Here is a 16,154-nt window from a genome sequence, read left to right as displayed (position 1 = left end):
AGACATGCTCATATCTATTTAAATGATACACTTCTGGTAAGTTTTACAGATTTTTATAGTTCCAGTGATGGATTGGATCTGTAGTCTTCAAATTAGCTTTCTCCCTTCTGGTTTTGAGAAGCCTAATTTCTCAAGATTGGTATTTAGGTAGTATGTTACATACCCCAGGGCCCCAATAATTACAGGTATAAACCTGAACTTGTAACCTGGATAGAGTAACTGCAGAATTCTCAATAGTTCAGCATAGGTGTTCTCTTTTTCATTGATCATCAGCTTTATGTTAACATCCACAGGGCAGCTAATTTCCACAATTGTGCACAGTTTCTCTTCTCTATCTCAAATCATTATATCAGGTTTGTTGTGCTTACATTTTATTGAGGTCTTCACTGGTACTTTCCACCAGTATTCCTTTTTATTATGAGTGGCTATGGTTTCTACCATATTGTGGGTTCTTATTTCTTTGTCCTCGGGATTATCCTTCTGATGAATTTTATGTCCTAGCTACAACATCATGTGTCATCAGTAGATAATACTGTGATGACATTGTCGGACAACTACTTATAATGTGGGCGATATCTTCAGTGTGAACTCCACAGAGTCTGCATTGGTTGTCACACTTTACTACTTTACCCGCATCTCTTTCCCTTTTGTGCATCAAGTACTTGGTTGGTATTTCCTATTCCTGGATTGCAAATGCATACCCTTCAAAGTGGGAGGTAGTAATCCGGCTATTGATCCATGATAAACTGCTTTGATGATCGATGTTACTGTCATCACGGAGCTTTCTAGTAACATATCCATGCATAGTCTTCTGCTCATATAGACTCATCCTTTCATCTGATGATACATTGCAGTAGAATCATATGACTTCTTTGGGCATGTATTCTAGGTTATCAGACAAAGAGTGTTGTTCGAGGAGCTGCCTTCCAAGTCTTATGATGTTATCAGCCTCATGTATGCAAACTTGGTCAAGGGATGCTCTTCAACACTTGGTGGTTAAAAGGTGTTGCCGAAGGGATATGATGCGACATTCAAAGGCATTTTGGATCGATGTTAAGCCTCTTCTGCCTTGTTTTTGTTTTAGGTAGAGGCAATCTATGTCACTGTTTATATGGAAATTACATGTGCTTGTTAGTATTTTTCAGGTTTTCACATCAATGACTCAGATCTCATCATGCCCAAATGTTGGTATGAGTACTGGCACTGCAAACACATTGTGGGCCAGTTTTATTGAATGCTGAGAGTTCTGAGGTCCAAATTTTCTTTATTTGGCAGTAATATTCTTTTGTGACACGTGTTTTAATGACAGGTGCTATTGTAAGATATATTTTCATCCACCCCTAAATACCTGTAACATTCCTCATCAGATACATGGGAAACAGTCAAATCATTAATGGAGATGTTACTAGTCTGGTTTATAGTTTTCTCCCTTTTCACAACCATATAACATTTATCCTGACCAAACTCCAATCCTACATCCTTTGAGAAAGTTATAACTAGGTTAAGGCTCTTTTTCATTTCATGCATATTCTTTGCATAAAGTTTCAAGTCATCCACAAAGAAATAGTGTATAATTTTGGTATTTCTGTTTCCTTGTGAACCAGTGAGATATCCTTCAGACTCCCTTAACATGAATGACAAGGGGTTTAAGGAAAGTATAAACAACATCACAGAGAGGCTGTCTCCTTGGAATATGCCTGTGCGATTTTGCATTCTATCGGTGATAATACATTCACTCTTTGTGTTTAATTTCAAGATAGTGACCCAAGATGAAGTCAGGTCAGCTACGGCTTTGACTATTCTCACTGGAACTTTAGCAAGTTGAAGGGCTTCTAGCATCCATGAGTTGGGAACAGAGTCAAAGGTTTTCTTGTAGTCTAGCCACATTGAAACTAGGTTCCTCCTATACTCTCGCACCTCTGACATCATAGTTTTGTCGATTAACAATTGCTCACACATCCCCAGATTCCCTTCTTCACAGCTGCTTGTTCTTCTGTGATAATGTTATTGGTTCACAATGGTACTGGAGGAAGAGGTTTAAACATGCTGTATATATTTTATACATTAAGTTCTGGCATGCAATTGGCTGGTAGTTTTTTGCTATGTGGGTGGTTCTGCATTTGGGGATCAATTTCCTCTGCCCGAGCTAACCAGTGCAGTATGCTACTGTTGCCAATAAAAGCTTGCTAGTACAGATTGGTAAGATATGGTCGGTAGAATGTTAACTTCTTGTACCAATATCCAACAATCAAGTCTCTTCCAGGTGCTTTTCCATTCTGGAGTTTCTGGATCACAGTTGCAAGAGTTTCACCATCAATATTGTATGTCTTGGATGTAATGCAGGAGCAATAACTTTTCGGATTTCTACCAGCCACAGAGCATCTTGGTTAAATTCCTTCTCTTCGTTCCAAAACTATGTATGTATGTATGTATGTATGTATGTATGTATGTATGTATGTATGTATGTATGTATGTATGTACGTATGTATGTAAGTATGTATGTACGTACGTGTGTACGTATCTATGTACACATACATATAAACATACATATAAACAAATATATGTTTATATATTTAGATATGCATGTGGTAAGAAGATTGCTTCCCAACCACATGATTCCAGGTTAAGTTCCACTGCGTGGCACCTTGGCACAGTGTCCTCTAATATAGCCTCGTGCCGACCAAAGCCTTGTAAATGAATTTGGTAGACGGAAATTGAAATAAGCCCGTCATGTGTGTGTGTGCGTGAGATCACTGCTTGACAGCCGGTATTAGTTTGTTTACGTCCCCGTAACTTATAAGTAATGGTGTCGATTTACTTGACTAAACAAATTTCTTCATCTCAATGTCCCAGCATGGCCACAGTCTAATGGCCGAAACAAGTAAAAAATAGAAGATAAAAGATATATGTTTAATGTATGTTACGTATATATAAAACAACAATGGACTAAGAGAAATAACCCAGTGGCCAGTACCCTGTATATGAACAACATAGAGAAATAGAGGTATATGAAATACCATACAATATAAATTTTTGATTTATTAAAATTATCACCGCTTTTAGAGGGTGGATCACAATTACTGGAAGGCATTTGAGACTGGTTCCCATATAAGAAGGGGAGATAATCTTAAGAATGAAAGGTCTTCTAATGCTGACATACATACCATTAAGGAAAAGGAGAGAGCTTTTGTTTGGAGATAAGAAGAGAGCCGTGAACACCAGTTTCTGCCCCAGTGGGCGTCATCAGCATGACAAGTGTCCTACCTTCTCCACAAAGAGCATACATTCATGGCCTCTTGGCCGAGTAGATTGTAGCAACGTGAAATAAAGCACCTTGCTCAAGGGCACGACGCGTTGCCCGATCAAAAAGTCGAACCCACGACCTCAAGATTATTAGCAAAACACCTTAACCATTAAGCTGCGCGCCTTCACACACATATAGATGCACACAGAAACGCACACGTATAGATAGATATTCATACGTGTACATACATAGATATACATATATATATACCTGCATAAAAGACGACATGTGTGTGTGTGTTTCTCTATTCCGAAGTATAGACAAAATTTGAAAATACGTCTTCTCTTGAAGCTGCCCAAGATTGACAAGTCTACTTTGTGTTTAATTGTTACGGTCTGTGGACTATAGAAATGGCATGGTTCAGTTACCTTCTTTTTTTCTCGTATGGGGTTTGTAGCTGAAATTGCGTTTGAATATCACACACACACACACGGACGGACGGACGAACGTAAAAATTATGACGAATGTGTGAAGATTCAGATGTATTTGGGTCTGTCTTGACCATTATGTTCATTTACCGCTCTCCCCTTCTCTTGTTGTTCTCTAATTTATCCATCAGCCCTCACCTGTCACTGTTTCTGTCTGCTATTATTTTTTCTCCCATCATGCCGTTTGTGTAACATGAGATGCCTTTGCTTTGGTCTCTCTATACTCAGTTTCTCTTCAGTCTTATTACCAACGACTACAATGCAGCTATCACTTCCTTCCTATCTTCTCACGCTTTTATCACCCCCTCATTTCTATCATTCTGGTTCTCCTGTGTAACTCTTCTACCAATCTTACAACCAAGCCTTCGCTAATTGTTTTAGTAGTTTATGTAGTCACGAGCGGACGTAGACCCTTTGACCTTCCCACCCTTGACCTAGCAGAACACCGAGAATGTAATAGCTGGAGGGAGAGTTGGGTGGACTAGCAACAAGCTACTACTCATTTGCAGCTGAGTAGACTCAAGCACCGCAAAATGAGACACAACACGCTTTTCAGTCTAGGAATCAAACTTAAGACCTTACGATCATGAACCGAACACCCTAACCACATAGCCATGCACTTTCACCTGAAATACGTACCACATCAGAAGTGTGTTTACAATTATCATCACACTGCGCAGATTTCTCACAAAGTTAAACAAACGCAAAAAAGAACTTGAAGATGAGAAATACACTCTATGCAATTGTGGCAGGTTTTATAAAAGAAAAAACTGAAATTTCCCTAAAAGCTAGAAAAGAGGAACATCGGAGAGCCTTAATTAAAGAGGAAACATCTGCGACAGGAATGACTCAACTATATGGTGTAAAAGGGAAATTATATATCACTAAAGAATGAAATTTCCACAATTGATTGAAAGCCACAGTGGAAAGTTAGAAAAATCAAAGAAGCAATACATGTATGTTATCTGCCGAGTGGATAAGAGCATTGCTACTCTTAGTTTATAATAAAGATTACCAGTTCAAATCTAGTTTGAGACGAGGGACATATCTAGGAACATCTAATGATTGAAAATTTTTAAAATATATTCGCACTAGAACCCTATTGCAGTCAGATCTGCAGATTCTGAAGTCGGACGAAACTTATGTAGAGACACTACAATTTCTCGATTGGAAAAAGGTTACTTAATTTCCTTAAAAATACATAACATTTTTTTACAAATGTTTATGTATCTCAAGATGAATTTTAAATAAAGTATAAAAGAGATGTCAGTATACTAACTTTTAGATCGTTGAAACCTGATATTGATATAGAATGAGTTTTACTGGAAGTCAAACGTTGGGATAAAAAATGAGAAATTAATTTTAGAAACATTATATGCAAGAATTATCGATAGTTTACAGATAAAATGTTTCCACATTGGAAAAGTCATTCAAAAATAAGTTTTCTAGTTGTGCAAAATTACTTGTATCACAGAAATAGATAGTTTGTTCCTCCAAAATTTTTTCGATCACGTTTCTGGTTTAAATTCATAGCACTCATATTAGGGTCATGTGAAACGGCTATCATTTTGTAGATAACTCTACTGTTTAATGGGTAAGATGAGCCTATTGAATAAATAATTTTGATGCGTGTCTCGCAGCGAAGCCATGGTAAAAGATATACAATGATTGGACAGATATTCCTAAATGTTTAGTTTCACTCAACAGAAAATGAATCGACTGAAAGGGTTAAAAAAAAAGTACTAACCCAAAAGATTTTCGCGTCAAAGCTATGAATAACTATTTCCGAAACATTTCATTTAATGTTCGTGCGACGCTGAGGGTACCAAATTTCTCTAGAAAATTTATACATTTAAGATTAGAGGAGAAATAAACTATTATACTCAATGATGAAGAAACTGAAGCAACTAAATATTTTCTGCGTACAAGTAGAAATATGACAAGAATTTGAGGAGATGGTCTTATTGCAAGCACTGCCATGAAAGTCGATGATATTGTTGATAATGCTCAATCAAGACATTATTTCAAAGGCACTCAAAGAAAAGGTCTCATCTGTACTTTCTGAAGAAGAAAACTATGGGCGCGGGCATAGTTGTATGGTTAAGAAGCTCGACTTGCAGCGACGAGGTTCCAAGATCGATCCCACTGCACGGTACTTTGAGGTAAGTATTTTCTATTGCAGCCTTGAGTTGATCAATATTCTGTGAATGAAATTTGGGAGATGGAAACTGTGCAGAAGCTTGTCACGTGCGCACCTGTGTGTGTGTGTTTGTGTGTGTGTGTTTGTGTGTGTGTGTGTGTGTGTGTGTGTGACGGACTCTCTTTTCAGTTTCGACGTATCAGTGACCAGTTGTTCCATCAATTAGACGACCTATTTATTGAATCAGCATATCAGTGTGACGTAGTGAGTGATGAGACTTAGATCTTGGAATTCCATATACAGTCCAGCCAACAGGCCTTTACTAAGTTTCTGCCACCTAAATTCTTTCACAATAATTGGGTCGACTTGAGCCAATTTTAATGGGATTTTTCATTTAACAAAGGTATATTTAGTTTCAGTGATAGTGTATTCGCAAAAATTGTCAGCGAATAAAAATTGAATGATTGCCTTCGGAAATGAGGACAATAATGATTTCCGTCTGTTTTAAGGCTGTTCTTAACAACATAATAGAATCTCAGAAACACATTCACTGCAATGGAAATTATATGTAGTCTAAACAAATATCTTCATCACCAGAGTGTTTTGCGGGTATCATGAAATCTTATGAATGATTTTCCTTAACTATCAGCACTAGTTCTGATATATCATGAAGGAAAATATCAAAATGGAAGAATAATTTCTTTTAAAACAATTCTTAGTTTTGTTTCCTTCTCCCAACTCTTACCAAGTACGTCCGCTTTAAGTGAAAACGTATCTCGCGTCATCCAGGCAGAAATAAATTAAAATTTTTAAATAATGGCCACGACAATAAGTTTGGAAAATTATCGCAATTTCAGTTACTGAAAATCATAAACGCATTACGAGTATTTTAACCATAGTAAATTGGGAAGAAATATGGTGTAAGTTAAGTACGGTATTTTGCGGCATGGAACACGCATATTTTTTCTCTATACACACACACGGCTGCGAGCTGGCAGAAACGTTAGCACGTCGGGCAAAATGCTTAGCGGTATTTCGTCTGCTGCTACGTTCTGAGTTCAAATTCCGCGGAGGTCGACTTTGCCTTTCATCCTTTCGGGGCCGATAAATTAAGTACCAGTTACGCACTGGGGTCAATATAATCGACTTAATTCATTTGTCTGTATTTGTTTGTCCCCTCTGTGTGTAGCCCCTTGTGGGCAGTAAAGAAATAACACACACACATACACAACCTTCAATTTTACCACGCGTCTTCCACGGTGCTAGTTGAGAAATTGTTGCTGTGATTTTCCTAGGGTCAACTGAAACCAGCCCTACAAAAATTTATCCTTTGTAAGACGAATAAAATGAAAAGATCATGAATGTAAACACTCCAGTCCACTAGACAGAAAATGAGTATTATATTAAAGATTTCCACTTCTTTTACAGATCCTTCTTTAAAAATTAATATCGTTATATGTAACGACCGATAAACGACTGGCATCGGTTAAGGCCTGTTCACACAATCGATCTTTGCCCATAGATGTGTTCCCAAACATACTGACGGTTGACAGGTAGTCAGCAGTGTGGATTTAGTACGATTACCATGGTGTGTCGCATGATTAATCGCAGGGCACATACGAAGATTACAGTGTTATGTACTGCAATAATATCTAGCATCAAACTATCATGTAGATGGGCATTGTTTGGTGCTTTCGCTCATTGACGAGCATGAGCACTCCGCTGGTTTACTAGCAGATTTTTTTCTCATAAGAAGCATTTAGCTTGTACTCACTAGGCAGTTGTAAGTATAAATTTTTTTTCCCAGAATTACATTTCCAAGATCAGGATGCTTCTTCCACAACACATCGTTTATCATGTTACATTTCAGAATCAAAACATAGAGGATTAAATTCCCTAATAGTTTAACTTCGACTCAACAGCGTTCGCCAACGTGAATAGTAATGTATCAATAAATAATGCCTTCAAATTCAAAGCCAGCAATTTTTTATGGGGACTGGGGGAGTCGATTACAACAACCCCTGTGCTCAACAGGTACTCACTTATGTTCATAAGTACGGGAACGAAATTTGCTTAGGAATGTAAACTCAGGTTCAACGCAGGATGTTCAAAGCATTTTCATTCTCCCTACCCCACCAAAAAAATGTTAGAGTGTGCGCTTTCACCCTTGTACCCCCTATTCCCGGGCCTATACTTATGTTATCGATTCCGAAAGAAGGAAAGGCAAAGTCAACCTCGGTGGCATTTGAACTCACAACGTAAAGAGGGACGAAATGTCGCTAAGCATTTTGTCTGGCGCAGAAACGATTTTGTCAGATCGCCGCCTTCGTCCATTAAGTAATAAGAAACGTTGATAGCGATATATTAATGTTACTTCTATATTCAATACGTATATAACGAGATGCGAATTGATATTTTATATTAATTCAAGATAAGATATTAAGTAAATATATAAAAAGAGGTACGTGCGTGTACACACATACATTCTAGAGAGGCCTTTAGCTAACAGGTTTTGGGATCTTATGATAAAGGCAAGCTCTTTATGGACGTGAAATCAAAGGTAATCCCATAAACCGGCCTTATCTAACTTTTATATATATATATATATATATATATATATATATATATATATATATATATATATATATAACGCCATGCATCCCAACTTGTTAACAATATACATGTGTGTGTGTAAATATTTCTATATTGAATTATAATCCTTTCTACTAAAGGCACAAAGCCTGAAATTTGGGGGAGGGGGGTTGTCGATTACATTAACTCAAGTACTCAGCTGGTACGTATTTCATCGACCCCGAAAAGATGAAAGCAAGGTCGACCTCTGCAGAATTTGAAGTGAGAACGTGGAGAAAATGGAGAAAATGCCACTACTCACTTTATCCGACATACTAACGATTCTGCCAGCTCGCCGCCTTATGTTGGGTTATAATAAAAACAATTTAACATTAAACTGAAGAATCACTCAATAATTTTGTGAAGCACATATTTATTATACTTCTACAAGCAGAGAGGTGACAGTAACTTCGAAGTTTTTGCACGTTGGCCTTCATCGAAGGCTAGCAAGCCGAAGCTACAGTCATCCTTCTTGTAAAGGTAAAATTAAGATAGATAGATAGATAGATAGACAAAAATATATAATTACATACAGTACATTTAGTAAATACATAGAAAGAAAAAGAGGAAAAGAGACAACATCAGTGGAGAGTAAGTATGGGTGTGAAAATAAAAAGCAAAAGAGAAAGAAAAGTAGATGATAGAAAAAAATGGCATGAGCTGAGAAATAAATTAGAGTAATAAAATGACAATGAGAAGTAAGAGAAACAGCAGAGAAAAGAAGTAGAGTAGGAGTAAACAGATTGATTGAAAGACGGAACCAAAGAAGGACTAAAACAAATTGATTTAAGTGAAAGAGAGAAGAAAACACTGAAATGAGAGTGCGCGGGAAAATGCGAGAAATAGTGACAAGTAAAGATAAAATATTAAATACAGAAAAAGAAAGAAGCTAAAAGAATGCGAGGCGTAAAATAAAGATGAGATGGAGGAGAGAAGAATGTTAAGGAAGGCGAAAGCTAAAAGCGAAATCTTGGGAGACTATTATCTGTGCCAGCAAAAAATTGTGTTTTTATTGGCAGTTTCTTGCGTTTGTGTACCGGTGGGCGAGGAGTTTCCAATATTTCGGACACAAGGAGAATTTTCTTCGTCTTTCATCCACGAGAGGTTGGATACAGTAAAGAAACATAATGGCAGAGTGTTAGTAGTTGCGCATGCGTTGGAGAGAAGTAGTCGGATGGAGAAGTTCTTCGGGGAAAATGAAACAGATAAAGTGAGAACATGTAAGGTACCTCAACTTGCGTTGTCTGTATGAATATGTGACACCATATGTGTTTATTCGTGCTCTTACTATCCGTTTTTAGATACCTTTTGTTGCGGTGACTGACATCACCCACTTCCTTGTTTAAACAAGCATGCCATCTCGTTTTAATCCATTTCCCTTCTTATTTTTTCCACTTTTTTCTCAAATTAGAGAAAAAAGTGGAAAAAATAAGAAGGGAAATGGATTAAAACGAGATGGCATGCTTGTTTAAGCAAGGAAGTGGGTGATGTCAGTCACCGCAACAAAAGGTATCTAAAAACGGATAGTAAGAGCACGAATAAACACATATGGTGTCACATATTCATACAGACAACGCAAGTTGAGGTACCTTACATGTTCTCACTTTATCTATTGAGGCATTCTGCGCACGATTTCAGTAACATTAAAACAAGGGAAAGATGAAACTGACATCAAAAGACGAGAAAAATAAAATTAAAATAACAGTAGTGGTTAGGATTCCTGGCTTTCGCCCTGGTGGCTCAGGTTCGACCCCCGGCATAGGAACGTTAATATTTAGGTGCAGGCGTAGCTGTGTAGTAAGAAGCTTGCTTCTCAATCACGATTCCGGGTTCAGTCCCACTGCGAGGAACCTTCGGGCCGACCAAAACCTTGTGAAGTGAATTTAGTAACTGGAAACTGAAAGAAGCCTGCCATGTGTGCCTTTGTGTCTGTGCTTGTCCCCCACCACCGCATGACAACCGGAGTTGGTGTGTTTACGTCCCCGTAACTTAGCAGTTCGGCAAAAGATGCCGATGGGATAAGTACCAAGCTTTAACAAAAAATAAGTACTGGGGTCGATTCGTTTGACTAAGATTTTTCAAGGCGGTTCTTCAGCCGCAATCTAATGACTGGAAGAAGAAAAAAAAAGATAAACGATAGAAAATATAGAGATCCACTGGATAGTTCATAAGGAACCATTGGAGAAGAAACGTTCATTTAGACTTAGAACAAATATTAGGTTTTTCTTGGTTACTAGGGTGTGATACCTTTGGTGGGCTCAAATGCTGAATATCGGGAGCTGGTTTATGGAATGACGAGCGCACTTGTAAGTAACTGGCTGGTGAGGGAGGGCTAAGAACCTTGTTACTAAAAGGTTGAGGGTCTTGTCGTTTTTTTTTTTTTTTGTTTTTTTTGCAAGGCGAGGAGAGGTGGCTATGGAGTCATAAAATAGAAATTTGAAGCTACAGAAGAGTGTGAATTTCAAAGGAGGGTTACCAAGTGGAAAGAAGGGAAAATAGAATTCGATGAGCAGGTGTGTGTGTTTGTGTGTATGCGTGCGTGCGTTCGCGTTTTATGTGCGTATGTTTCTGAAGTGTAGTGTAAGAGTTGCGTTGCGGTTGATGGTGCAAGCTCAGTGAATTGTAAGATACACAACTAATTGAGGCTAACTTCAGTTGATGAAGTACTACTTTTCTTCAGTTTGAGAATTGAAATCCGAATCGGTGCTGCATTAAAGCTAACGTCAGAGGAATTGAGAGAATATGATAGGGAATATCGTGTGTCTGGGTGAGAAGGGGAATTGTGGAGAGAGAAGTATGAATTAGTGTGGTTGTAATGAACAGTGGTAGATAAATGAAAGTTATCCAGCGCAATAGAGACATCTAGGAAACTGACGAAGATATCGGATAAATAGAAGTAAATTGTAAAGCGGGATGAAACAAATTGGTTTAAAAGATGGAGTGTATAAATGATGAACCTAGTGAGTGTGGTGGCGCCGATGTGATCATCAGTATAGTGATCGTACACTTTTGGACTGGGCCAAGTGAACTGAGCAAAGATCTGTGATTCGATATAGCCTACAAGGTTTGCGCAATTTAAACTCATTTTAATGCCTATAGAAACACCATTGATACATTTGTAAAACTCACCGGAAAAGCAGAAGTAATTAAGAATGAAAATGTCTTCGGACAGGCTGAGGGGAGTGGTGATGCTTGGCACAGATATAATGCGGCAAGCGAAGAATTGCTGAAGGACTTATGATATTGCAATGAAGATGGCTGTGTAAAGTGATTTAACGTCCATGGGGAATAGAAGTTTGGACTGTCCTAGGGAAAAAAGAACGAACTGAAGAGTTGAAGTCTTTATGAGTTGGTAAAAAAGGTGGGGAGCTGGCAGAATCGTTAGCACGCCGGGAAAAATACTTAGCGGCGTTTCGTCCGTCTTTACATTTCACCTCGGTCGACTTTGCCTTTCATCCTTTCGGAGTCGATAAAATAAGCACCTGTTGATTACTGAAGGCCATGTAACTTACTTACCTTCTCTCCCAAAATTGCTGGCGACCATGTACCAAAATTTGAAACGAATGTGAGTTGGTAAAGTAGAATTGAGGGGCGAAGGCAGTTTGCCAAGGCACCTGAACAGAAGTTCGGTCAAACAGAGACAATAGAATTACAGCGGTCATTTGTAGACTTCGGGGTTGAAGTAAATGGTAGAAGTGCAGGATGACGTTACAGTGGAGAAAATAGTTGGAAGAAAGATGCTCATCTACAGTTGTAGATACTTGATACTGGTTGTTGGAAAAACCCTTAGGTAGCACGCTGTAAAAAGGCTGTTGAGTTGGTGAAGTATTCCTTGCATTAATACACACACACACACACACACACACACACACATACATACACTCTTACCTCAGAGAAGACCTGGATGGAAAGCACTCAGCATACAAAAAAAAGACTATGCATGGGTATGTTGCTCGGAAGCTTGAAGAAGACAGTAGAATTGACACGAAGCGCAGCCTCTCTTGGACACAAGACCACTACATCACAACACACGTTTACAACCCAGGAACAGGAGATTTCCACAAAGTACCTGGTAAACAAGGGAATCAGTAACGCTAATGTAATCCCGAGGGGCAACCGCATGTATAGGCTATGTCATGTTTCTGTGGAAGACACTACGTATGTAATCAGCAACTGTTCTAAAATGTCGTTACGGTACTACCTCCCTAAGCGGCACGACGTTGTTACTAAAACAATTTACAATGCCATCCGCTAAAAAGACTGTCCTGAAATAAACTTAGAAAATCTCTCTGTTATGGAATACATTCATAAACACCAACTCAAGGAATACTGGTGGAATATTCTCATCAAAACTGTCAAATGTAAGCATAACAGTCTGGATATTGTTGTTTGGGACAGAGGGGCAAAATTATGTACTATCATGGAGGTTAGCTGCTCTGCAGATATAAATATCTCTTTGAAAATCAAAGAAAAAGAGGATGTCTATGACAACTGCTTCGAAACCTTCAGCTTCTATATCCAGACTATTGATTCATATTTATACCAATAATTATTGGATCACTAGGTGTTAGTAAATACTTAAAGGAGAATCTGGATAAACTGGGGTTTTCAGAAAGAGAAATTGACCGGCTAATTCGTACATTACAAATCTAATCTGTGAGTGGAACAGTAAAAATATGCAAGACTTTTTTCAAGTTCCAAATGTGAATTTGTCTGTGTTAACTACATCCCAAAACATGGAACCTTGTATCTTTGTTATAAACCGGCCTTCTCCTCAGTGGACGATTTATAATTAAAAAATTGGAGACACACACATGCATGCATGCATACATACGTACATACATACATACATGTATGCATGCAGGTATACATACATACATGCATGCATACATGCATGCGTGTATACATACATACATACATGTGTGCATGCATGCATACATACATGCATGCATGCATACATACATGCATGCATGCATACATACATACATACATACATACATACATACATACATACATGCATACATACATACATACATACATACATACGAAAATCTAAAAATAAGTGGCTTGACACCAGAACCTGTAGTCAGGTGATAATTATAGGTATCTTGGTCAAGATGAGAATGTCAGATATGAACCATAAATAAGGAGAAGACCAAGAATGAACACCTCAGGAGAGTAAAGAAAATATGGTCATCAGAACTCGCAGCTTACAACAAGTATATTGCCTACAACACCTTTGCAGTGCCTGTCCTTATACCCATGCTTGAGCTTCTGGACTGGTCACTACAAGAACTCAATGAGATTGATATTCGAACTCGCAAGCTGCTCGGTGTTACATGAAACATCAGCATCAAAGTTACATGAAACATCAGCATAAAAGGCAGAGCAGAAAACGTTGAGAGACAAGTGTATGCTGTACAAGACCAAGACTGAAGACATCAACCGCATTATTGCCAACTGTGAGAGAATGTCTTCCAAATATTATCTTCCCATGAGGCATGATGCAGAGGCCAAGACGATCTGTATCAGAATACCAAAAATAAAAATAAGAAAACACCTACAGACGAATATGACTATATTGAAACCAATGGCTCAAAATAATCTTGGTGGAACTTAAAAAACTTAAAACAACTGTCAAGTTAAAACACAAGCTGCCAGATATTGTAGTGAGGGACCAAGATATGTTCTGTTGTGGAAATCAACTGCTCATTGGACATCAGTGTGGTTCGAAAAATACAAGAGAAAGAAGACATCTATGCACCATTAATAAGGAGTTTGCAAATCTAGTACCTAAGATACACTTTCAGCTTCATACCCATTATTATTGGAGCAACAGGATACATACGAATCTGTCCGGAGCAAAGAATGGCTGAACTTGGGATCTTTGGGAGAGAACGTAAATCGTTAACTCATACACTACAAATGAAGATATCTGGAGCTATAAAAACTGCAAGACCTTGTTAAGATTTAAAGAATGATGAGCAAAACAAGAAGCAATCCTTCACAACCTTGCTACAATGTAGGTGGCCGGTCAAAATTTATTATAAATTAAAAAGAGAAGACCATACATATGTATGTGTGGGGGTGGGGGGGGGGGGGGGCGTATGATTATGCTAGTAATGCACACGTTAATGTTCTCGACATACAGTCAATATCATTGGATAAGATGCGTTCATGCATAGTGTTATGAAGGACTTTGCAAAGCGAAGATATGTTGTTTTGGTGAAATTTCTTTGGGTTTTTTTCAAATGATGTAAAGAATTCTAATTTTCAAGAGAAAAATATTTATCTTAAAATAAAATTAAATAGAACAATATTCAAAAAAATTAAAAGCAAATTGAAAAAACGAATTTATCCTCCGTGTTTTTTATATATTACTAGCAGAAATACCCGGTGTTGCCCGGGTTAAAGAGAATAATGAAATCTAAAAACGCCGTCTAGACTACGCATCATCTTTATATATAGAGATGTATATACACACACGCACCCAAACACACGTATATATATGTATATCAATATAAATATATGAAAGTCAATGAAGTTTCGTAAAAGAAGGTGATCATGTACATACTTTCTTGCTGTTGTGATTATAACACCTCGTTGTAAACAATGTTCCTTGTTTTCCCTTGTGGAGCATATACAAATAGGTTTTTTTTTTTTGCTGCCCACTCTTGAGCAGCCAACATACAGTTGTCCATGTGAGAAGCAGGGCTCTTCCAAGAGAAGACCAGCTACAGACAGTGTTTGACCCTGAGATTTGTTTATGGACATGGCAAAAGTCACACGAAGGGGGAATTGTAGTCTTCTGAATGTAAAAGGAATGTCTGCTCCTGATGGAGTAAGAGGAATTCTTGGAATAAAGACGTCATCCCCTTTTGCACATCCAGTAAGAATGGTAGCCTCGATAACGTGTGACATCATTTTCTAAATAATGCTCATCTGTTATGTTCGGGTTAAAATTTCATCAACATCAAAAATATATGAATTTTCATGGGAGTTATGGCCGTTATGCAAAGAATATAATTTCCAAATTTCATAAAGATCCATTCAGTACTTTTGACGTAGTTTTGGATAAGAAAACAAATGACTAATGTGTGTGTTTGTGTGCATGTGTATGTGTGTGTGATGGGTGTATATATGTATAGATATCTGTATGCATGTATATATGTATATATGTGTACATATTACATGTACATCTATATATATATATATATATATATATATACAAGAATAAGGGCAGAGAATCGTCAATTAATAATAGAATTAATAATTAACAATTCTGCCAAGTAGTTCAGTATGAAAAAAACCTTTATCGGTAAAACTATTTATCATTATAAATATACAGGGATTAGCAATTGAGTTGCTTCTCCAACATACTGAAAATTTAGAAATAGCAGTCAAAGAACTACTGATTCCAAACTACAAATTTTCTCTAAAATGGATGGCGATATTTATGGCACACATAGAACAAAAACCGGAGGGAAAAGCGTAAACAAACCAAGCCTTTAGTTAATTGGATACGAATCGTTTCATGGTTAAGTGAATGGAAATTTCACTATTCCAATCTTCAGCCTCAATATTCTGATAAATTTGAAAGTGTATATATATATATATATATATATATATATATATATACATCTACACATAT

The 16,154-nt window shown here is 37.6% G+C and overlaps 1 protein-coding gene across 1 annotated transcript in view; it reads left to right on the top strand.

Annotated features, from left to right (window-relative positions):
* Positions 1 to 7,502: 7,502 nt before the first annotated feature.
* LOC106868009 (lysozyme) overlaps positions 7,503 to 16,154 on the top strand; it is a 104,406-nt gene continuing 95,754 nt past the window's right edge. The window contains exon 1 of the mRNA XM_089347127.1: positions 7,503 to 7,655. The gene's annotated coding sequence lies outside the window, so the exon portion shown is untranslated. The remainder of the gene's footprint in view (positions 7,656 to 16,154) is intronic.

Source organism: Octopus bimaculoides, chromosome 2 (assembly GCF_046866305.1).
Source record: "Octopus bimaculoides isolate indiv1 chromosome 2, ASM4686630v1, whole genome shotgun sequence".
Lineage (NCBI taxonomy): Eukaryota > Metazoa > Mollusca > Cephalopoda > Octopoda > Octopodidae > Octopus > Octopus bimaculoides.
The sequence above is the reverse complement of the archived record's forward strand: the minus strand, read 5'-3'. Positions and strand labels throughout refer to the sequence as shown.